This window comes from Mus musculus, chromosome 12, assembly GCF_000001635.26.
Source record: "Mus musculus strain C57BL/6J chromosome 12, GRCm38.p6 C57BL/6J".
NCBI classification, from domain to species: domain Eukaryota; kingdom Metazoa; phylum Chordata; class Mammalia; order Rodentia; family Muridae; genus Mus; species Mus musculus.
Window position 1 is genome coordinate 23,390,431 of NC_000078.6, and position 25,937 is coordinate 23,416,367.

Consider the following 25,937-nt stretch of genomic DNA (forward strand, 5'->3'; position numbering starts at 1 on the left):
ATCCTTGTTAGCAAAATTGATCACACAGTACACATGACATGATTTCATGCAATCAGGAAGAAAAGTGAAATCATGATACTTACACAGAAACAGAATGAACTAGAAATCATTGTTAAGCAAAATGAACCAGAATCAAAAAGGGAGGTGTGTGTAGTGTGTGTGTGTGTATGCGTGTGAATGTATGTATATGGTGTGTGTGTGCATGTGCTGTGTGGTGTATGTGTGTAGTGTATGTGTGTGAATGTAAGTATGTGGTATGTGTGCATGTGTATGTGTGGTGTTTGTGTATATGTGTGAATGTATGTATGTGGTATGTATGTGAATGTGTGGGGGTATTGTGGTGTGTGTATGTGTGTTACTGTACATGGTGTGTGTGCATGTGTATCTGTGGTGTATGTGGGTGTATATGGGTGTGAATGTAAGTATGTGGTATATGTGCGTGTTTTTGTGGGGGCATGGTTATGTGTGTGTGTTTGGTGTATGTGTGGTGCATGTATGTTTATGTGCGTGATGTGTGTGTATATGTATTAATTAATGTATTTAGTACGTGTGTGTGTGCATGTTTGTGTGGGGGTATGTGTTTGTGTGTGTGTGTGTGTGTGTGTGTGTGAGACCTTATTAGCAGAGACCCCAGAGGACTTTCTTCCTGTATCCCAAGAAAATAACTGTTGGCCATGTTTCTGCTTTGTCTGTTGGGTTCTGAGGTTACAAGTGTGTAAAACCACATCTTACTTTTAATTGCATTTTAGTCATTGGGCACAAGTTGTTTTTACAGCCAACTTGTGGTAAATATTACTTGTGGAATTCTTACCACCACATAAACTACAGAGGTATAAAATAATAATAACAATAAGAAAAGAAGAAATGATAATAAACTAATAGTAAGAATAAGAAATGATACTATGAAATAATGAAATAATAACAAAATAATAGGAAATGATAATAAAAAAGAAATAATATTAAATAATATAATAATGTAGTAAATGATAATAATGTGAAATAATAAAATAATAATAAGAAATAATAATAATAATAATTATAAGCATTAAAGCACCAGCATGGGGCAGATACCATTCCTCTATGCTAATTTCTCTACTTTTTTACTAAGAACTGTGAGATATCACTCACCATATTCTCCCCCCCCCCAGACAGGGTTTCTCTGTATAGCCATGGCTGTCCCAGAACTCACTTTGGAGACCAGGCTGGCCTCAAACTCAGAAATCCGCCTGCCTCTGCCTCCCAAGTGCTGGGATTGAAGGCAAGTGCCACCACGCCCGGCTCACTTGCCATATTCTGCCCAGGCTGCTCATATTCTCAGGCTTGCCCTCCTGGCCATGCTCTCCCAATCCATCCACCCATGGGACCTTTGTCCTGCTTCTTCTTCCCTCTCCTTCATGGTCTCTTCCAAAGACACCGAGGCCGAGAACTGAAATGCCATCAACCTTTCTTCTTGCCAGCTGCAGGCATTAGATGTGTTTACTGATTGATCACAGGAGGTAGGAATGATGTAATCACAATCCCCAAAACTATCGTAAAATATGGGTCCAGAGTCGAGGATCTGGTATTAGATCAAATGTTACTCATACTGTTTCCTCTCAGGCTGAACATCTGAAACCTAGAACATAACAGTCCTTTTAGACAAGGCTACATCAAGCTAAACATATAGATAGACTTATAGATAGATAGATGAATAGATAGATAGAATTATATATATATTTATAGATATATAGATTTTATATAGATTTATAGATAATATATAGATAGATATCTATCTAGATTCATTGATATATGGATAGATATATAGATGTATAGATATATACAGATAGATGTATAGATATGTAGATATATAGATTTATAGGTGATATATAGATATATAGATGTATAGATTGAAGATCTATAGATGATATATAGACATAGAGATGAATAGATAGATATAGAAATATATAGATCGATATATATCTATATATTGATATATTGTTGTAGGGGGAAATGTCACATAAGGACAGGTCAGTGTACTGACTTCGGGGGGTGAAGAGGATGGCAACCAGATAGGAAGAACAAAACTGTGAGCTAACCTGGACATTTCAGACCTCCCAGCCAAAAACCAAGGAGCATCCAGGGGCTGGCTCATTGCCCCAGGCATAAGTGTAGCAGAGGACTGTCTTGTCTCTCTGTCCACAATGATGGGACACGAGCAGAATGTACTTGAATAAATAAAAAAATTAATTAAAAAAAGAAAAATTGGAACATAATGTGTGTGTGTGTGTGTATATATATATATGTATATATATATATATGTTATCTGGCAGAAAAAGAAAAAAGATACATCAAGCTAAACATATGGATAGACTTACAGATACATAGATGGATGGATAGATTTAAAAATATACATATATGTATATATATATATATAGATATATAGATAATATATAGATTATATATATTTATTGATATATGGATAGATACATAGATGTATAGGTGTATAGATATATACATATAGATATATAGGCATATAGATTAATAGGTGATATATAGATGAATAGATAAGATATAGAAATATGTAGATCGATATATCAATATATTGTTGTAGGTTGAAATGTTACATAAGGACAGGTCTCTGTACTGACTTAAGGGGGTGAAGAAGATGGCAACCTGATAAGAACAAAACTTTGAGCTAATCTGGACACTTCAGACCTCCCAGCCAAAAACCAAGGAGCATCCAGGGACTGGCTCATTGCCCCAGGCACATATGTACCAGAGGACTGCCTTGTCTCTCTATCCACAATGGGATAGGAAAAGGATGTACTTAAATAAATTAAAAAAATAATTAAAAAAGAAAAAATGAAACATAATTGGATAGATTTATAGATAATATATAGATATATAGAGGATATCTATCTATCTATCTATCTTGATTTTAAAAGGACTAAACATAAGAATACTTAGGAAGAGAGGAAGGAGAATCCTCGCTCAAAGTCTCAGAAAGTATTGACAACCAAATCGTAGAAGAAAAACTTCCTAACCTAAAGAAAACACAACAATCATCAAAACACCAAACAGAAGGGACCATAAAATAAAGTCTCTTCCCTGTGTAATAATCAAAACATACAATTCAAGGAAAGAATACTAAAAGCTGCAAAGGTAAAACGCCAGGAAAAACATAAAGGAAGATCTATTTAGACCACAGATGTCTTCTCCTTGGAGTCTGTAGATGCCAGAAGGGTTTGTACACATGTGCCGCAGAAACAACAGATGCCTGGATTTTAGTATGTAAAAAAAGACTACACTGTAAATAGAAAAAATTAAGATAGTCCACGATAAACTCAAATTTAAACAACCTCTCTCTAAATATACTGACCAACACAAAGAGATAGAGGTAGAATCTAACCGGAGGAAGTTAAGGATACACATGAAAACACGGGTAGTAAATAATCTCTTACTGTCTACAAAAGAAGGGAAAGCACACACACAGCCCAACACCAACACCACCCGCAGCTACAACAACAACAACAAAATACAAGGAGTTAGCAATCACCATTTATTGACTCATTCAATAAAAATAAGTTTTTATTTGGGAGAAAATGTAGCTGTAAGTTGGCGCAGGACTTTGAGGTTTTTGTGTTTGAAAGCTATACAACTTTCTGTCTCAGGTTGGGTGTGGGCGGTGGGGTTTTGAAGATAAACTTCTGAGTATGCTTTTGTGTCTCTCACTGATAAGTAGTGACTTAATTCCAATAAATTCTTTTTTTTCCCCTTTTTTGTTTTTCCCCAGACAGGGTTTCTCTGTGTAGCCCTGGCTGTCCTGGAACACACTCTAGACTTGTTGGGCCTCTAACTCAGAAATCTGCCTGCATCCGCCTCCCGAGTGCTAGGATTAAAGGAGTGCACCACCACCACCCAGCCCAATAAATTCTTATCCTTTGCATTGTCCTGGAGTGTGAGTTGTGTTGAACCTCAGTGGACCCAACAACTTAAAAGCTTTACCACACTGCTGACATTCATAGCATCTGTCCCCAGTATGAATAGTCTCATAAAAAGAAGAATATACATAAAAAGAAGTTCAGTGAAAAAGCTTCACTATACTAAATAGATTCACAATGTTTCTACCCAGTTCAAATTCTTCCATGATGAAGATGACTACAAAATTGTGCAAAGGCTTTGCCATATTAAATATACTCAGAGGGTTTCTCCCTCAGCCTTTCAATGGCTAGGAACAGATCTCATGACCAAACCAACTCTCAGAAAAGCAAACATTTAATTTGGGGTTTCTCTGCAGTGTGGTTTGTCTTGTGTATGCCTAAAGAACTCTGACATGCAAAGGTTTTACTACATTCATAACAATCACGTGGATTCTCACTTGTATGTGATCTTTTATGTCATCATAGATGACCGTGACATCAAATGCTTTACAACACCGATAACCTTCCAAAGGTTTCTGTCTTCTATGTGTTCTTTAAAAATAATGGAGACTATAGAGTTGTAAAAAGTCTTTACCACATTGATTACATTCATGAGGTTTCTTTCCAGTGTGGAATCTTTTACGTTTTGAAGACGAGTGGGATATGCACAGATTTTACCACACTGACAACATTCATGAGGTTTCTATCGAATATGGGTTCTTTTATGATTATAGAGACAATAACTTTGTGAAAAGGCTTTATCACATTGATTGTATTTCTAAGGTTTCTTTCTATTATGCGTTCTTTTATGATATTGGAGACAACTGTGACCTGCAAAGGCTTTACCACATTGATTACATTCATTGGGTTTCTCTCCAGTATGTTCAGTTTTATGACGATGGAGATGACTGTGACGTGCAAAGTCTTTACCAATTACATTCATAGGGTCTCTCTCCAGTATGTGTTCTCTTATGACATTGGAGACGACTGGGTCTTGCAAAGGCTTTACCACATTGATTACATTCATAGGATTTTTCTCCAGTGTGTTCTTTTATGACATTGGAGTGTGATGTGCAAATGCTTTCCCACATTGATTACATTCATAGGGTTTCTCTCCAGTATGTGTTCTTTTATGATATTGGAGACCCATGTGACCTGCAAAGGCTTTAGCACATTGATTACATTCATAGGGTTTCTCTCCAGAATGTGTTCTTTTATGATATTGGAGACTACTGAGTTGTGCAAAGGCTTTACCACATTGAATACATTCATAGGGTTTCTCTCCAGTATGTGTTCTTTTATGAGATGGGTTCTTTTATAATACGGGTTCTTTTATGATTATAGAGACAACTTTGTGAAAAGTCTGTTACGACATTGATTACATTCATAGGGTTTCTCTCCAGTATGTGTTCTTTTATGATATTGGAGACCATTTTGACTTGTAAAGGCTTTACCACATTTATTACATTCATAGGGTTTCTCTCCAGTATGTGTTCTTTTATGACACTGGAGATATCTGTATTGTGCAAAGGCTTTACCACATTGATTACATTCATAGGGTTTCTCTCCAGTATGCGTTCTTTTATGACGATGGAGACTACTGAGTTGTGCAAAGGCTTTACCACATTGATTACATTCATAGGGTTTCTCTCCAGTATGTGTTCTTTTATGACATTGGAGATGACTGCATTTTTTAAAGGCTTGACCACATTGATGACATTCATAGGGTTTCTCTCCAGTATGGTTCTTTTATGATATTGGAGACCATTTTGACTTGTAAAGGCTTTACCACACTGATTACATTCATAGGGTTTCTCTCCAGTATGTGTTCTTTTATGACGATGGAGACTACTGAGTTGTGCAAAGGCTTTACCACATTGATTACATTCATAGGGTTTCTCTCCAGTATGTGTTCTTTTATGACATTGGAGATGACTGCATTTTTTAAAGGCTTGACCACATTGATGACATTCATAGGGTTTCTCTCCAGTATGGGTTCTTTCATAGTATTGAAGATGACTGGGTGTTGGAAAGGCTTTACCACATTGGTTATGTTCATGTGTTTTCTCTCCAATTTGTCTTCTTATATTACTTTGGAGATGACTGGGACAGAAAAAGGCTTTAGAACGTTCATTACATTCATAGAGTTTTTCTCCACTATGATTACTTACATACCTGCAATGAAAATTGGCACATGTGATATGTTTACTACATTAATTTCCCTGTTCAATCATTTCATTAAGATGAATAAAGTTTACAAATTGGTCTACTGATAAAGATGTACCAGATCATCTGGTTTTATCACTTTATATGTTCATGGGGTTTTCCCTCATTATGGGTTGTTTTGCATCTTTCGAGATATCTGTGATGGTTATTACATGGCTGACATTCATAACATCCTTTTATACGGGATATTTATATGATGTATTTCATCTATATGAGGAAAATGGAACAACCCAGAGCTTTATAACACTAATTGCTTTCATAAATTTTCCTGTAGCGTGAATTGTCCCACATTTGAATGTGAACCAGGACAAACAAAAGAATTTCCAAATTCCTAGTACCCATAAAGATTTTCTACAGTGTGAGCTTGGGGAAGTTCCCAGTAAAATTAGAAAACCAATTGATTGCAACTTTTCTCATATTCAGAATGTCTACCAAAGGCAGAATCTGACAATTTTCTCACTGTTCTGGGATAGAAAGCAGTACATTGCTTCTTTCAATATCCCTATGCTCACATGGCTTTCATCCATTGTGACACATGATATATATATTGAAAGAAGAATAACAGATGAAAGGTTTCCACATTGCATCCACACTGTTTCACTTTTTGTTCCTTATGGACATGTAATATATGACTTAAGGTTTCTCCTATGACAACACTCTTGACTCTCATAAACTGTACCCTAAACAAATGATCAATTTCAGTATAAGAATATGAGTATCACCAACTTTCCCATGGATTATTTGCTTATCAGAAGGTTTTGGATATATATTTATCACTATTCGATGTTCAATATCTAAGTCTTGTAAGTCTATACACATTGTCAGATCAGTTTAGGTCTAATAGAGGTACAAATTGAATAAAGGTATCTCTTAAGGCAATGTTTCCTTGTCTCGAGGAATGCTTTGATAGATAAATCAGATAACTACATCGAGGCAGAACATTTTTTTAAGAATATTATGATTAGGGCTGGCGAGATGGCTCAGTGGTTAAGAGCACAGACTGCTCTTCCAAAGGTCCTGAGTTCAAATCCTGGTAACCACATGTTGGCTCAAAACCATCAGTAACGAAATCTGATGCCCTCTTCTGGAGTATCTGAGGACAGCTACAGTGTACTTACATATAATAAATAAATAAATAACACCCAAAAAAAGAATATTGTAATTATAGTTACACTTGAAGTATTGACATTTTACACTCCTGATTTTCTTTAGAGATTCCATAAAATAGTAAAATTTCCTCAGAGGCATAATTGCATCAGCTTGCACATGAAAATTACCTTTCATTTCTTCTTGAACTTTGACAATGTCTTTCAATATGATGGTTTTCCCAAGTGTAGCCTAAAAGACAGTATCAGAAAAATGAATGATATAGTATTGGAAATAAGGCAAAATTCAAGGTACTGTGAATTTTCACATCACTGGACACTATTTATTCAGCTCAGTCTTCCTTGTTCTCAATTGAAATAACAGAGCACCATCACTAACCAAGAGACATGTCTTCCCACTATTTTGAAAAGCAAAAGAAAATTCACAGTCATACCTATAACAGCGAGGTTCCAGTAGGTCTCCAGCATCACATCTTTGTAGAGACTCTTCTGGGAAGGATCCAGCAAATTCCATTCTTCCCCAGTGAAGTTCACGTGCACATCATCATAAGTCACTGCATCCTAAAATATCCCATACATGTGTACATCACAAAGCATGGTACTGACATCACTGTAAAGTAAATGTACGCTTCCTTGACCATATATTCATGTAATTCTGGTGCTTCCTCCACTGACTTCCTGACACAGGAGTTATAATGTAAGTACCATAACATTTTAAAGGAAATTGAGTTGAAGGTTCACCTGTGTTGCTTATGAACATTTTAAATAAATAGGGTAAAGACTTTCGAGAGGAATTCCAATTGAGAGGGAGATGTAGGGTGAAACAGATCAACAGTACTGAGGACACATCCCAGAAATTGTAAGAAGAATCACTAACAAGAAAAATCATGGACAAGCAGGGTGTATTTGTTTATGTCTTTAATCCCAGAGTCACGGGCAGGTATATGTGATTGAGCTGGATCTCTGTCTGTTCTATGTAACACATTCCAGGACAGCAGAGGTTACATACTAATACCCTTACTCCACTGCAAAAATCAACCACGGAGACAAAAATGATAAAAAGAACTCAGTTGTTTACTACAGTTCCTACAAAGAAGTATACATTCCCTGCACTTCTGTACTCATCTAGCAGAAACAGGAAGTGTTATGCTTTAAACTGCAACATTACTAAAACTTTACTAGCAATCAAGGCACATTTAATGGACCAATGGACAGATGAAAATATTAGTAATATAAGTGTTGAACATGAAAAGTAACATGAGGCAGGAGAGAGCGATAACTCAGCCATGGAACGCTCTTGCTGGTCTTCCAGATAACGGTGGTCAATTACTAGCATTTACGTGACCCATAGCTTTATGAACAGGAGTCTGAGTCCACCTTCCAACAACACCAAGGATGAGGCACACATGATATTCATATTCACGCACACAGGCAAAACACTCCTATTTATTTAAAAATTTCAAAACAAACACAAGAGTTTGGGGAAATATCAACACTCAGAATCCAATGACTCTGAAGCCTCAGGCAGTATTGATGTCACAAGCATATGCCATGCTAAAAAACAGAGTATAATCTATGTGCTCATGGGGTACACAGGGGGACCCAACCCCGCTCAAAGGAGAAACAGAGGAGATTGGGAAGAGGGAGTCTGTGAGGGCAGGGACCTAGAGTAGGAACAGTGATCAGGGTGATAATGAATATCTAAACTATAGGGTAAACAAAAAAAAAAAAGAAAGAAAGAAATGGGAAATTTTTGAGTGTGTATACACTTTCATCTTCCCCAAGATGAATCTAGAAAGGCTCCTGCACAGTTCAAATGTCTAAAATCGCTGCTGATACTCAAGACAAATATCTTGACAGCCACATCTTGCAAAATCAGAAAGTAAGTTATATCTTTCCAACATAAAATGGTACAGAATACCCCTTCCCATTCAAATCGATAGGAATGTGCACATAGGGAGACAAGATTGGACAAAGGCAAGAAAAACAGCAGGGCAAACACCAAATCCTATAGATTTGTCTCAAACACATTGGACTTCAATTCCTAAAGGCATAGATGGTGCTCTTCCTGTAACTTCTCATACATCTCTCAGTTTGGGTACTTCATCTCCCTGTAAGCATCTCTCCATGGCATATTTCTCAATGCGTTAGTTTTCTCCACAACCTGTGGTCACAAAATGCAACTCAAGCATCAACCTCACCACTTAAATGCAAGGAACTCTCACAGAGTCTTTCCTGGGATGTTGACTCTGTCAAAAGATGGCTGGAATGATGCTAAACTGAAACCATAGAGAAAGAATCTATGACCATGCTATTTTCATCTTTCATTTTTCAGAAGTGGCGCAATATAGATGATCCTGTGAAGTTTGGCTTCTAAATTAATGGACCCTGCCTCCCTTGGATCACATTTGCAGCAGGTTTTGTTTAAGGTTCCATCCTGGGATGAGGAAACACTGTGAATACTCCTTCCATTAATTTAAAACATAGCAAGCCGGAGGAAGTGCTACACTTAGGGTACCTTCATAGGCGCATACCCACAAGGGCATTTGCTACACTAAGTTCATAGCCAATTTATTTATAACAGTTAGAAACAGGAAAGACTGCAGATGTTCCTCAACTGAAATGTGGACACAAAAACCATGTTTCATTTACAAAAAGGGATGCTATTCAGGTATAAAAAACAAGGACATCATGAATTTTGCAGAGAAATGGGTACAATTAGAAACTAATATCTGGAATGAGGTAAATCAGGCACAAAAGGACATGCATGTACATACTCACTTACAAGTGAATAATAACCATAAGTACAGGATACCCACACTGCACTTCATAGAACAAAAGACACTAAACAAGACAAGGCACAAATGAGCATGGTTGAATCTCACTCAGAACGGGGTATGAAAGAGACAGAAGAGGCAGATGGAAGGGAGAGAACTGGATGGGACAGTAGTTAAGAAAGTAGAAGGGGAGTGTTAGGTGCAGGTGTGGTAAGAGACAAGGGAAGGCCAGAGAGCCAAGAAAATGAAATGAAATCAGCAGATGCTGGGAGGGAGCGGGGTTATGACATCTTGCAGTCAGGCAGAACCACCTGTGAAGTGTTCAGTACACCAAAAAAACCAAAAACCTTTTTTCCCAAAATTTGTTCTGTCTGCAAGTAAGGCAGGCACAAAGTTGAAACAGAGACTGAGGGAATGGCCAAACTATACCCTGCCCAACTGGTAACCCATTTTTGGGCAAGCACCAAGGCTGGCATTACTGAGGATAATTTGTTATACTTGCAGATAGTAGCTTAGCATCATTGCCCTCTGAGCGTCTCCATCCAGCATCTGACTGAAACATATGCAGAGCCCCACAGCCTAACATTGAACAGGGCTCAGGGAGTATTTTAAAAGAGTTGGGGAAAGAATTGACAGCCTCTGAAGGAATAGGAAGTCCATGAGAAGACCCACAGAGTCAACTAACCCAAAACCTAGGAGACTCTCAGAGATGGAGCCACCTACCAAAGAGCACACACAGGCTGGGATGGAGGCCCCCACCATATATGTAGTGGATATGATGCTCAGTCTTCATGGGGTCCCCAACATCCAGAGCGGGGCATGTCCCTTAAGCTGTTCCTGTCTGTGCAAACTGTTTCCATAACTGGGTTGCTTTGTCTGACCTCAGTGGGAAAGGATATGTCTAATCCTGCAGAGACTTGACATGCCATAGTTAGGGGATACTCAAGTGGTTCCCACCCTCCCTAGCTAGATAAAAGGGAGTCAGTGATGAGGGACTGTGGAAGGTGGAATAGGGTGGGTGTACCGATTGGAATGTAACTTGAATAAAGAAATAGGAAGATTGAACAAATACTTATCAATAGAATAAAAATATACAAATCAGGCAATAATTTTTACTCAATGCTCAATATCTCAGGGCATAAGCCAAGTACGAAATTTTTTGGTGTTTTTTTTTTTTTTTTTTGCCAAAATATCACAAAATGATCTCTTCCTAAAGTTTTCAGTCTATTTTCCACTGAAATAGTATGATCTCAACTTCGTGTGGCTGCATTACTGTCAACACTCCAGACCATACAGGAAGAACCGATTAAGCTCCATGTACAGCTTTCTATGACTTTTGTCATCTCAATTTCTGATAGTTTCCATATTCCTTCAAAAGAGACCAGAGATTCTGTCTAGCAGCAAAATCAGCTTTTGAAACAATTGCTGTTGTTGCTGTTGTTGTTCTACCTTGCAACTCTGCTGCTGTGATGGTTTCCTCTGAGCAGAAGCATCTCAGGTAACGTTTGTTTTACATGGTTCTGTCAGATCACAGCCCACCACACTGGGAGCTCAGACTAGAAACTAAAGCTAGAAAATGAAAGCAAAAACATTTGACAAACACTACTTCCTGCCTTGCTTTCTTGCTTGGTCACGCTCTCATGCTCTGTAGCCTCCCTCAGCCTTGTAGCAGGCTGATCCAGACTTTGACCTTGCTGCCACTAAGAAGGAGATAACCTAGTGTCTTAGTCAGGGTTTCTATTCCTAAACAAACACCATGACCAAGAAGCAAGTGGGGGAGGAAAGGGTTTATTCGGCTTACATGACCATACTGCTGTTCATCACCAAGGAAGTCAGGACTGGAACTCAAGCAGGTTAGAAGGCAGGAGCTGATGCAGAGGCCATGGAGAGCTGTTCATTACTGGCTTGCCTCCCTGGCTTGCTCAGCCTGCTCTCTTATAGAACCAAGACTACCAGCCCAGAGATGGTCCCACCCACAAGGGGCCTTTCCCCTTGATCACTAATTGAGTAAATGCCTTACAGTTCGATCTCATGGAAGCATTTCCTCAACTGAATCTTCTTTCTCTGTGATAACTCCAGCTCTGTCAAGTTGACGCACCTTGCAACTCTTCTCCAGAATTTTTACTTCCCTAGAGTTCCACATTCACTTTGTTCATCTCCCTCCACAAGTACTCAAGAAAAATCAAAAAACCAAAGTACAAAGACACAGTTCCGAAAGACAGGTCACTGACACAAAGAACATAATGACACATCCTAATAACAGTCTTTCACCCTTCCGATGGGAGTCCTGAGGGTCTTGGGGTTCCAGTCAAAGCATCAAAGTTTTATGCCCAACTCACAGAAACTGCAATGACCAGCACAGAGCCTATTGCAATGCAAACACACAGAGGTCTTTTTATGAGCTCAGTAACAAGGACTCTCAGCAGTCACACTCCCATTAGGTACAAACTGAGAGACCATGTCTAGAGGTTTTGAGTATTTATTGTAGTTACAACAAGATTGGGGAGTTTGCATACAAATCAGCATTGTTAATATTTTAAAAAGTGTATGTCTGGCATAATGTGCAGGAACCAAGCAAGGTGCGGACAAAAAAAAAATCTGTCAACCATGATGGGAGAGGTGTTTCTGTTTTTGTTTTCTATAGGAGGTCTTAGTTATCTCTATGTAGCTTGACCCTGCTGATGTACCTTAACTGGCTGCTGATAAGGGGATTTTGTCATGGGATTTTTGCTGGAATGTACAAATGTACATTCTCAAAAAGCAAACTGTTTGGGATTTACAAACTCATCTCTGTTCCTAACCCCCTGATTATAGACAGAAACTCCTGGTTAACCACAACCATGCCTGTCTGTAGACTAGACTTTGTCCAAAGACCTTCCTCACTATCTGTTACTACAGACCCTAATATCAGCTGCCCTTAACACTGGAAAAGAGTAGCAGTGGAAATTTCCTCTCCTCCTATGCAAGCCTCCTATAGATACCATAGACAATCCCCACCTGCTCATCCATTCCTGCCTCATCCCTGTGTCTCAGCCCCCACTTGGGCAGATACTCCCTGTTCAACCTCATTCCATGCCTGAAAGGACACAAGGTAAGCTTCCATACATCAACTTCATGATTGATTTCTTAACCCAGATTCAATTTTCCCAGTTGTTCCAACATTGTATTAAACACCATGGGCTGCTTGATCTCTCTCCTGACTATGTCTCCTTGTGGATTACTAAGATCTTCTGTTCCTGCCTGTCGCTTCTCCCAGCTTTTAATATCACAAAGCATCCCCTGTTGACCATACCCACAAAATAGGTCAGTAAGATAGGAAACTGTCAGTGAACACACTCTTCAAATCCATGCATCAAAGAGTAACCCAGGAACAAAACTCCTACCCAAAAAGACAAACCCAGAGGCTAGTACCTAAGTCAATAATCACCCAAACAGAGATGGCTACACACCAGCATAGCAACATAGAGAGTAACAGCCAGGAACAATTGCAACCAAGAAATCCAAGCTATGCCATCACAGCAGGTCTGAGAAATTAAAGCATGCAACAGATAAAGTGCAAAAGAGGTTGCTTGGGGGAAGGGAGAGGAGTGAGAACCTGGGGAAGGGATAGAAATGCACAAGAGGACCTGCAGACAGGCACACAGACAGGGAGGAGAAAGAGAGCCACGAGGAGAGAGATGACAGAGAGTGTGCATGTGCAGAGAACAGAGACAGGGAACAAAAATAGAGAGCTGCTATAGCTGGTGGTCCATGTATATAAAGCACACCTGACAACAGACACAGGGGATGGAGGCAGGAAATGACATAAGCAGTTGCTAAGTCCCTAAGAGCAGGACATGAGATTACCTGTACACTGACAACTACAGAGGCAAGGTTCACCCACAGAACAGGAAAGAAAGACAGAATCTCAGGGATTCAAGACGAAGAGAAAAAATTGATATCTCAGTCAAAAAACGTGGATTCTAAAAGTTTCATGGCAATAAACAACTGGGACTTCTGCAAAATATGTGATGGCGAAAATTACAAACGATTGGAATAGAAGAATATCAGCTCAGAGGTCTATCATTTTTCAATAAAACCACAAAAAATTCTGAAATTATTAAAGTCCTTTTGCCAAATAATAATCAACTCACTAAACATATGATGCAAAAAAATATGAAAAAACTGCAACAGAAAAAAAATTAACAAAACCTAAACAAAACAAAAACAAGTATAATGTATGAAATCAGACCTATTTGATTTTTACCTGTCTTCTTAATGTATACTAAAGGACAAAGGGGTTTAAACATGTGTGCTACAGACTCAAAGAAACCACCCTTGTTTTCACAAGCCAGCCTAACTAAGATCCAAAGGATTTGGGCAATGATAGGGAAGTTATTCAGAGGTCACCCCCTGATGGAGCAAGTGAGGAGCAATAAGAGAGACCTCACTGGTGCTCACATATGGCTTATACTTCCCATCCAGAGGACTCACCACCCCAGCTTCCACTGCTCAGCACCCTGCCCCTACCCTCTGTCGGCAGTAACCCTGTGCTCACCATGTCTCGAATTCAGAGCTTCCCTGAGGTCCTCTCACAGCACCCAACAGCAGAGCTCAGAGCAGGACACAGAGAACCATTCAAGCCTGCACAGCCACAGTGAACTTGGGGAAAGGCACCCGGAAGATGCCGCCTCCTTGTCTGACTGGCAGGTCTGCCTGTGGAGATCTTGATTGGCCAGTGGGCCTCACCCTTCCTCAAGGTTAAGTGTGCTTCATGTCCAGAGCCACACCTTTTCCATATCTCAGGTGTGGTTTGCACTACATTAGCATTTGAGCCAGTCCCCAAAGAGGACTCTCACCCCTCCCAGCCCTCAGGGAGAACTCAACATTCCTGTGGGGCATTGGGCTATGCACAGACAGGTTGTTCTCCATTTGAGCAGAGGTCTGAACCCTGGGAGGGTGATAATTCACTTACTTGACAAGGAAGGCATCAATTCCCTCATGCTTCTGGAACTCAGGCTCCTGCCTAAGTTACAGCCTCCCACCCCCACCCCAGCCACCACAAGAGAAGCCTAGCTAAAAGTCAGGTAGGCAATGTCCCAAGCTTCTGTCCTTCAGGCTAAACTCCTCCCCAGTTACCTAGCAACAGTAAAGACCATAAAAAGGGCTGTTCAGCCCCGCCTATCTCTCTTGCTCTCACTTCTTGCACTCCTCTCTCCTCTTTCCTTTCTCTTTGACTTCTCCTCTCCTCTCCTCTCCTCTCCTCTCCTCTCCTCTCCTCTCCTCTCCTCTCCTCTCCTCTCCTCTCCTCTCCTCTCCTCTCCTCTCCTCTCCTCTCCTCTTCTCTCTCCTCTCTCTCTCTTACTCTTTCTATCTAGCCTTCCTCCTTCTAGCCTTCTAGGGGGGCCTCTCTCTCTTCTACCTTCTCTCTTTCTCCCTGCCTTTCTATAGTAAAGCTCTAAAACCATAGGATGTCTCTGCTCATCAAGGCCCACTGCGCTTGGAGGATGGGATAGGCTTTCTCCTAATGAGCCATTTCTACTCTCCAGATGGAAGGCCTTCAGGTGCTCCAGTCCAGATCCACTGTGCTCACTCTCACAGGTGTGGGAACCTCTCATCCCTCATCCCTCTCTCCCATAACCCCAGGGCTTTAGGAAAGTAGCCCCGGAGCTCCCAGGTTGGGCTGCCCCTTTTTCAGACCCAAAGAGTGGGTCAAAGGCTTAGATGCCCACCCGGGGCTGAGTTGAGAGTGAATGGCAGCTCTCCCACATCTCTGTCCAGAGCATAGGTGGAACTCTGGCAGGATGTGGGCCTTCTGCCCGTTTCCTTTCTTCCCCAGGGCCACCTTTTAGTTCCCAACACATTCCAGCTCAGGCTAGTCAGCTGCCTGCTCTTGTTTTCTGTGAACAATGATCCTGCATTACCAGGACCTGACTTCAGACCTTGCCTGAGCTTGCCTCACAGCACTTGCCTCCTTCTTCCTGAAATCCAGGGGAAGAGCATGCATAGCCCATTACCCAAGGTGCAGTGGGGTTATCAATCTGAGTGGGAGGGTGCCCAGGCAATGAACATTAAAGAGGGATTTTAGGAAACAAGAGTTTTGTTTGTAGCTCAGTGCTGGGCTCAGGGAGACTGCAGCTCCATTTCCCAGATGATAGTAGGTACCAACCAACCCTGGGAGGAAAGCCAGAAACGTAAGGGAAACACTGCTCAGCCCTCCTGTTCCAGCCAGCACTTCTGAATCAGCGGCAAAGTAGAGAAAAGCCACAGTTGTATTAGGACAGGTTCTCTAGATAAACATATCTCAAATCAGAATGAATTTCTCTGTGGATACAGAAAGGAAATTTAATAGAATGTCTCTCTAATGTCTATAATAGAAAGGTTCTTGGCCAAGGGAAATTAGAAAAATCAAGGATGGGTTATCTCATGTAGCAGGATATTACAGCTGATATGCACTATGTACCAGAATTCTGAAGAAATAAGTACTTTCCAATGCCAGTTTTAAAAATCAAACAAGCAAATCACCTTTTCTAAAATACAAAAATAGGACAAGTATAAAAAATGAAAGAAAACCCTGTTCATTGTCTTTTATGTATGTAGGATGCCAAAGGAATCTATTGCCTAGATTGAAGATGGATCTGACGATCTCAAAAGATCAAGACTAAGAAACGGTTTCTCACCTCAAAAGGTATACTGAAGACATTTCCCTCCTAGTAAGCAGGGTTAGACTTAGGGTTAGGCTATTAGAGGGTTACAGTGAGGATTAGGGTTCTTAGTGTTGGGGTTGTTAGAGGCAAGGCAATAGTCAGGAAGCAGGGGTGAGCTAAACTGGAAGGTTTATTATTTATTTGTTATTTATTCTTTGACAATTTCACATGTGCACACAGTATATCTTGATTGTTTCTATCTCTCATTCCTACCTCTACCTACATCCTCTCTGACACTTGCACCTTCATGTCTCCATTGTGTCTTCTTTTTCCTCTTAGTTCCCCTATTTCTCCTCCCTCTCCATCCCCTCCTCCTCTCCCTCTTCTTCTTCTTCTCTTCTTCCTCCTGCTTCTCCTTCTTCATCACCATCATCATCATTACTAAGGTCACTTAGTACTGCCTGATGGAATATTACTCAATATCTCTTAGGCTGGATCTTGTGCATATAAACGGAATGGCACTGCCCAGGGTGCAATGGTCACATTATATCCAGAAAACAAGTGTTTTACCAAATGTGTCCTCTGATGCTCTTTTTAGCCCCTCTTCTGCCATGTTCCTGTGGGTATTAGTTTTGGAGACTTTTTCTTTGATCTGAGAAGAATGGATCCTGATGATTAGGACAGCCCTAGGTGGAAGGTCTGTCCCTAACAGTTACCTTAATTGGCATGGTTTAGCTTGTGCCCCTCTAAGAAGCAGCAGCCACCACACACAGATCTCCTGGCCTGGAAGACCCAGCCTGAGTCCATTCACTATGAGGCCTTTATGTACACAACCCAGATGGTTTTCTGGAACCCACAGCCCTAAGGGACCAGGTATATTATTAGACAACTCACACCGTGGCAGTGACGGCCTCTCAGTAAACGCCTCTAGATGCTACAGAGGCAGCTCAGTTGGTAGAATGTTTGCCTGGCATTCAAGAAGCTCAGGGTTTGATCCCTGGCACCACATAAAACAAACATGATAACACATGCTGTAATTGTAGCCTTCCAAAATGGAGGCAGAGGCAGGAGGATCTGAAATCCAAAGTTATATTTGGTACATAGAGTTCAAGGTCACCCTGAAGCCCTGAATAAAAAGTAAAACAAGAAAAGAAAAGCCTCTAAAAAAGGGCCTCTAATGCCTCCCCAGGGGTTAGCACTTGATATCTCTGGAGTTGTCAGTCTTGGCTCCTCTAAGTTGACAACAATGGAAGCTGGCCTGCAGAGACTCAATGGACACCAGCTTGTACTAAGTAAACCGACCCACCTCTTTACAGTGAAAGGACATTGAAGAACCAACCAGAGTGGTCAGAACTCCTGTTTTGTCAACTGCTGAAACTCAGAGTCACATGACTCCATAGTGCCTATATGATCTCTCCCAAAAAGAAATAATCTTAAATGAGCCCATTTAATGCTTTCTTACTTTATAAATACTTTTCTTTATTTTTTGAAATTGTAATATAATCTCATCGTTTCTATCGTCCAAACCAACCCACATACCCCTGCTTGCTCTCTTTCAAATTCATAACCTCTCTTTTCCTTTGTTATTTTATACATATATGTATATTCCCTAAACATATAAACAGAGCCTGCACAATCTGCATAATATTATTTATATGTCTGGCTTCGGTGCTGACCATTTGGTATTAGGCAACCAACTGGCAAAATCACATTTTCTTTACATAGAATTAGAGCTCATAAAAATGCTAGTTATAGCCAGGTGTGGTGGTGCACGTCTTTAATACCAGCACTCAGTAGGCAGAGGCAGGTTGATTCCTGGGTTCGAGGCCAGACTGGTCTACTAAGTGAGTTCCAGGACACCCAGGGCTATACAGAGAAACCCCCGTCTCGAAAAAAACCCACCCCACAAAAAAAAAAAAAAACCAAACCAAAACCAACCAAACAAAAAACAAAAACAGAAAAAGACTGCTTTCAATACAAGTCCTCCAGCCAGCCAATCTTCACAGTAGACCTGGTCTCTACAACTAAGGCATGCTGGACAGTGCCACTTTTACCTTGGAGATGATAGTAGACCCATGCTTCAAGTATCAGGGAATGACACCCAGTTCAAAGGACACTTCTGTACTGCCACCACCGCAACACCCAAATGAACCCCTACTCCTTTGCTGGTCTCCCCACTTTTCTCCTAGGCCTAGGAACAAGCACTGAAATGTCTTTAAACTGTGATGCAGTGACTGGAGAAATGGCTTATTGTAAGAGAACTTCTTGCTCTTCTGGAGGTTCCAAGTTTCATTCCCAGCACCTACAACCAAGCAATTCACAGGTGGCTACAACTCTGGCTGCATGAGCTCTGAGGGCATCTGCACTCCGAGTGTCACACACAGATACAAATTAATAAAAAGTACATCCTAAAGAGGAAATCAGACCATGGGAGTCTGAGCCCCAAACCCTCTAACAACTTCGCACCACTCCACAGCCAAAGTGCAAACTCTCTCCCCAAGGTAAAGAAAGCCCAGTGCTATCTGTACATAAGCCACCCCTCTACACAGGCCCCTCTGCTCTCCCTCACCCCTGATCGCAGGCCTTCTGTCTGCTCTGATACTCACATCTCAGCCCTTTTCCAGGACTCCTCTATGCCCAGGTCTTTGCAAGCAGGCAGCCTCTACATTCCAGACTGCTCAAAGGTCACCTCTGCAGAGATGCCTGTCTTGACTTCAGTTTCCTCCCCTCCAAAACCACATCCTATCCCCAAGTTATGCATAACCTTGATTCATCACTACCTAGTACACAACATGGCATAATCACCTGTCTATCAGTGATGATCAACTAGGGAGGAGCCTTTTACAAATATAAAAGCTCCAGGCCTCACCCAAATCATATGAAATCAGAATTCAGGAGAGCAGAACCAGGTTCTTCCAGTCCACAGACACCACCTCCCCCACCAGGCAACTCTGAACACAGCCAGGACTCAGGGCAGCCTACAACAGTACTTTCAAACCCTGGTGCACACACTGCTCCTGAGAGTGCTGTTAAAATGCACACTCTATTTCCACAGCTCTGCCATGGAATGTAAGGCTCTGCAAGTTCCACACCACACTGACTGGTGCTGTCAGGTGAAGCATTTTGCAGTTGCAAGGGCCTAAAACTGTGCTCATCAACAAGACTTCCTACAAGTATGGAGAACAAAGTCCTGAATCTACATCATGCAACAGAGTGGCCACCAACCAATGTGGCCACCAAGTATCTGAGACCAAGTAATGTAAACAAAGAGCTGACTTCATTCTTGGGCTACAATGCTGACCAAAAGCCAAAAGCGCAGTCCCCCACCAGGAAAGGCCTCTGTAAATTCTTGGCCTAAGGAGCCTTCTGCAGTCTGGATGGATAGGAAAATTCCACCAAAGGCCTAGTTGATCACCAGTCCAAGAGTGGATAAATATTTCCCTAAGGTAGGGACACAGATTTGGAAGACTGGATTAAACCACCTTGGAGCCTCTTACACCAGGCTTCCATTCAAGGCCCTTTCATCCACATCCCTGATCACATGTAAGCAGTCCAGTCTTCCTGTTCTCTATATCATCACCACAGATGCTCTCGCAACATGGCCTCACATCACTGATCTGCCTGGAGAATCGGTTTCTCACCATGGAACCACAGATTCTTTCAAAGAGAAGAGATGTCTACTCCCTTCACCTAACACACAGCAGCAGGTCCCAAATGAACCACAGAAATAGCTGGGATGGACAAGGAGTGGTATCATAGTTACTGCACTACTAATCATAAAAGAGAAATTGAATTCAGCTGGAGGGAAACCAATTCCACCCTAAGTGATTCAAGACGTTCCAGAGACACCAATTCAGATTTCAGGGCAGCATAAAATGATCGCCTGTTAACCTACTCCCTTCCAAGGATACACTGAGAAAAAGGGGGCATCCTTCTGACCATAGATTCAAAATCTGCTAGCCTGGGATTCTGAAGGAGCTGGTTTAGAAACAAGTCGTCACAAAAGACTACAACTCAGAATCAAATGCAAGGCCAGTTCTCACTGGAACTGCTGGGCAGAGCCTGGCCCCATGAACAGCATCCCCCCTGAGAGTCTGTACAGTCCAGACATTCATTCTTCTTTTGCAGTTAGAACAGCAAAGAGATTTCTAAGGTAACCAAGGACAACAGAATAAGAGACTCATGGCCATGGAAGGAAAAAGTTAAATTTTAATACTTAAGAGTCAATATCAAATTTATTTTTAAAACTACATCAATGCCAAATAAGAAGGGTAGGAATGAATGGAGCTATGAAGAAGCCCTAACAAACAACAGGAGTGTCCCAAGAATGCACACAATGTTTCTCTATTTCCAGAGTATTTTGAAGTAACCAGAGGCTTAAAAAACTAAGATACAAAAATCAAAGCTGGGAAGAGGGTGGGGGGTGGCGCAGCTCAGGGGGGTGGCGCAGCTCAGTTTTCAGATTTATGCCACAACTACTTATTTTCTCCCTTATTTCCAAAGCACAAAGCTGACACCAGATGCGCTCTGCACTTTGCAAACTGTGCAAAGTAAGTCACCCAGAGAAAGTCATCAGGAAGTGAAAAGTTTCAAACCACCTACACTCTCACCTGTTACCAAGACAATAAGCTCCTTAGAGAGAATGCATGGGGGCTGGGAAGGCAGCTTAGGGGGTCAGGTGCTTGCTGCACAAGCTTGTGAACCTGCATGGGGATCCCCAGGATTCAGGGGAAGCAGAGACAGGCAGTGGGGAACTGATTCAGGAAAGCTTTGCAAGTTCAGCCTCTGGCCTTGGTCAGCACAGGAGCCATCACACACACACACACACACACACACACACACACACACACACACACACACACACACACACCCTTCCACACACAGGCACACCTAGGGGGAGGGACAACAATTTCCATTTATATGCACGCCTTCATCCATTCATCCATTTTCTTCTCCCGTGCTCCATTCTCATTCCAGGTTCTATACAGTAAATACAGTGAAATCTGGTAAAGCAGCTACCATTTACTAAGTCTACTGGGTACTGTACCAGAACCTTCAAAAATAGACATGATTATCTAGACTGTGAACTGGACTGAAAATGGTAAAAGTATATATGGGCAGTTATGGTCTCATCCCAATTCATACAACTGGAAAGTGATGGAGCCTGACTTGGAGGTGGCTGATTTAGCTATGGGCAGTTTTGAGAAAGCACCATAACTAAGCATTAGATAACATGCAGCCATTAGAAAATGCAGTTTGAGAAAGCAGCATCCAGCCAAGTTTAAACTCCACTTGCTGTGTCTATAACCTGAACTAATCTCCTAGCCTCAAATTCCTTATCTGCATAGCAGGGATAGAGATTAAATACAACAGTTTGACACCTGTAATACAGGTCAGGCACTGGCTAACAACTGACATTATAGCTACAGGTGTGCAGTCAAGAAAGCCAATTTCAGTCAGAAAATGACAACAGCTAGACATATTATCCATTGGAAGCAATCAGGTTTGCCAAAGTTAATCAGATAAGTTTACTAATTCCATAACTCATTTAAATAGAAGAGCAGGGACTTAGTTTTTTAGTTGTATTTCTATGAAATGCGTAACTTTTTGTATGTCACAAAACCTACCCTAATGTCTCATCTGACCATAAAAAGACATTTGCTTAAAGTCTAAGTATTGTAAACATGGTGTGTTATTACACTAGACAGAGAACAACTTTTTGTTTTGGAAGTAAACATTAAATAATGTATGAGGAGAAAGAAAGCATTATTTTAAGTAATCCACACTGAGTCCTTTCACCCTTCAAATCAGTTCATACACACTACTATCTTAGAGTGGATGCTGGCCCCACTTAAAATGAGATAAGCCTGCAAAGAGTTCAGGTTTTCCCTGTTTCCAACTCAAATCCATTTTCTGCTTTGGAGGCTTATTGCGCACGCCCAATTGGCCAGGAAGAATGACACTGCAACAGGATCCTTCTGCACACGTTTATTCAGTCCTGTTTCTTCTTGTTTATATCTCCCTGTTTATATCTCCCTTGTTTATATCTCCCCCGAACCCTGGGCCTCTCACTCTTATATACTCTCAGTTCCCATCCACGCACAGCAGGCCATGCCACCTCACCAGGTACGCAGCTTCAGCTAATCAGTGCAGCAGGGGCATATCTCCATCAAAATGGATTCACCGGTATCCTGGTACACCTGCGCAACTCTCAAGATGTTTGTGGTTTATATGAGGAAGTCAGGTGCAAATCATATGACTTAGCTGCAGTCCCTGGCGCCTTTGTGACTGCCGCCACACCCGCTCCTCACATCTCCCCCTTTTTTCTTTTTTGGCAGAGAGAATGTCTGTAGATAGCCCCCCGCAGCCATGCCCCTTACCCGTCCTTTGGAGACAAACAGCATTGGTTTGATCCCTGTCTTAGGTTGGTGACATGCCAAGGGAGTCTTATCACTGACTACCTCTCTATCATGCCAAGCCACACCTGGGGAGATTGTGTTTTGCTTGCAGCAGGTGCATCAAAATGCCAGGATGTTGATTAATCTATGGCCAGATCTTAATTGCTGCAAGCAAGCCTCATGGGTGAAGGTAGAGGTCTGATCCCCAGTGTGCAAGCATAGGGGCACTACACAAAACCATCCCTTGGACTCATCACCCAGAGAGGTCTTGGCCAGCTCCCGTGTCATTTTTCCTGGGGGAAGGGAACTAGGACACTGAACCTTCATGCAATCAGACATGCCTTCCACAAGATGCCAACAGCAAGCTATCCTCTGTGCAGTGCTTAGCCTCGCACCCCATGACATAACGCAGCATATCTTTTAGAGCAGCAAACTGAATCTGAGGAGATTGTCCTGCCTCCACTGCAGCAAAAGCCTATGCTACCATGGCGAAAGTGCGGGCCCACACACGCTGCACCTAACACATGTGCCAAACACACAAAACACACACACTATAATATCCCGAGCTTATCCCTGTCCCGCAGGAAATAAACACAGGTCACGCCAGGTTCTTCCGTGGTTAGCTTTACTTCTATATCATATTGAAGTAGACAAGGAAGGCTCAGAAAGTGTGTGGCTTAAATACTTTTGGTGACGTGTCTAAACTAGGACTGGTAGCAACACCCATGATCCTCATGCACCCTGGGGATAGGTTAAAGCCCCCAGGGGTTGGGCAAAAGTCCCGGGAGACGGACTGGTGACTTTGGCAGGCTGTGCTCTTGCAGCTGTGCACAAAGAGGTTTAGCACCATCTAGTGGCGGCACATATATTGCAGCCCTTTACATCTCCCTCTCTATAATTTATTAAAATGAGGCTGGTCTAGGCCTCTGTAGTTACGTCCATCTGCTGTGGCCCCTGTTTTAGGTCGTTCCTCCAATGTCACAGCCTGACCCATTATTGGGTAACCCTATCACCACCGGGCCCCATTGTCTTAGGTTGGTCTGTGCATGAGGAAAGTTGCCTTTGGATACCACAGTGCTGTGTGACTATAACTGCTAAATGGCCTAGGGTGAACTCTACAAAAGAGGCCAGCCAAAAATGAATTAGTGGGGAAATCATGATCACCTTATCACATGCAATGAGGAAACCTCAGCAATGCGCGCGGGCTGATCAATGATCGTTGAGTTTCTCTCATCTCAATGCAATGTATCCACAATTTTGTGGGATGCAAAGACAGAGAACTCAGATGCCAACTAATTCTTGAGAATAGATAGCCAAATTTCAGGGGAGGTGCCTTGCTCTATGGCAGCAAGTGCTTGAGCAATTACCACCTTGTCACGTTTCTGTTGAGATCTGAGTTTGCATACCAGCCATAGAAGAAACACTAGTCCACAACACAGGGTTGCGCCAAACAGGCCCACTCCCACCCACTCTTTAAAATGTGAGAATGCAGAGGACATCCAGGAAGAAATTCCTTTAATTCCATCGATCAATGATGGGTCCACGCGCGTAGAATTAATCGTCATCACTGCTGCACGTAGCGCCTCAAGCTTTTCATCAAATCCTTCAGACCAGTTTCCTGTAAGAAACAAAGACAATTCTTTAGATAGATTAGGTGCATGTGTCCAATTTTCATATTGGACACTAGTAATACATAAGGCTCCTGATTTCTTATCACAGCCAAGCTGAGCCAATTGGAGCAGAATTTCCAGCCTTTCCTCCACCAGGTCAATGCGCTGGTTCACTATCATTAGCCCACCTTTTAATTGGGCACTGAGCACTGAATGTTGATCGATCGCCTCTGCCACAGAGGAGGACAACTGCTCGACAGTTGTACTTGACTGGACTGATGTTGCCATAGCAAATCCAGCAGCTGTAGCTGCCGCCGCACTGGCAGCCATTGCCACCATGACGGCTGCAGTGATACCAAAGTCTCGCTTTTGCCTGTGTAAGGTTATGGTGGAAGGGATCTCCACAGGGACAGGAACCCATCGTGTAATCTTGGCAAGCATTGCACGGCTGGCCCACTTAAGGCTCCAGCATTGTGACATCCAGCAGGTTTCATTAGTACAGGATTCAAAGGAACCATTAGAAAGAATAAACAAGAAAGGGGTGTACACACAAACTGGAGTAGGTAAATAATTAGTCTGCTTTATCAGTGTCTTATTAAATCCAGTGATTTCAGTAGTAGAATTTTGATAAATGGTTCTATCAGGTAACAGAACTTGATGAAACTGAGCAAATTTTGAAATACCACTAAAAATCGTTTTTCCAGCAGCTCCTCCTTGGAGGAAAACCAAGGGATTAAGATCTGTACAGCTACCATTAATCCCACAAAGTACCCATTTATGAAAAGGATGCATTCTAAAGTCCTGTATGAAAAGTCCCTTTTTCATAACATATTTCTGCTCTGGGTCATCTATCATGTTGGGAGAAAAGGAAAAGGTTTTACTCTGATCTGCCCAACGAGTGACAGAGGATTGACAATCAGACCAAGGCATGATCAGCCCTTCATCTTCCAAGCTACAATGAGGAGCCATTTTTGATTGATTGGGACGTTCTTTGCCTGAAAAGTTAGGTGGTAGAAATATACCATTAACCCAAGTTGCCTCATGCCAGAAGGTCCGATTTGTAAGGGTTATATGTCTGTTGGAAGTGTCTTGGGTTATTTTCACCCAACCTCCTCGATGCTTAAAAAACATACCCAAAGCTCGGCTGGTGAGTCTGATACAATTTCCTAATTCATAAATTTGGAAACAGAAAGAACCTTGTTCCCTTAAAGAGCGTTTTTCTCCCAGTGGTGCCCAGATAGGGTCAAATGGTAGGTATGGCAGGCCTGAAGTTTTATTGGTCGTAAAAAACTTGG

At 41.7% G+C, this 25,937-nt stretch overlaps 1 protein-coding gene across 2 annotated transcripts in view; it reads right to left on the reverse strand.

The window, feature by feature from the left end:
• Positions 1-6,014: 6,014 nt before the first annotated feature.
• Gm40862 (predicted gene, 40862) overlaps positions 6,015-25,937 on the reverse strand; it is a 238,401-nt gene continuing 218,478 nt past the window's right edge. Inside the window, exons 1-4 of one of the 2 annotated variants that reach the window (XR_872557.2) lie at positions 14,546-14,726; positions 7,666-7,792; positions 7,403-7,463; positions 6,015-6,074 (exon numbers count right to left, since the gene is read on the reverse strand). The gene's annotated coding sequence lies outside the window, so the exon portion shown is untranslated. Of the gene's footprint in view, positions 6,075-7,402; positions 7,464-7,665; positions 7,842-14,545; positions 14,727-25,937 lie in introns of those variants that run through there. The other variant, XR_001780569.1, reaches the window with a different exon arrangement.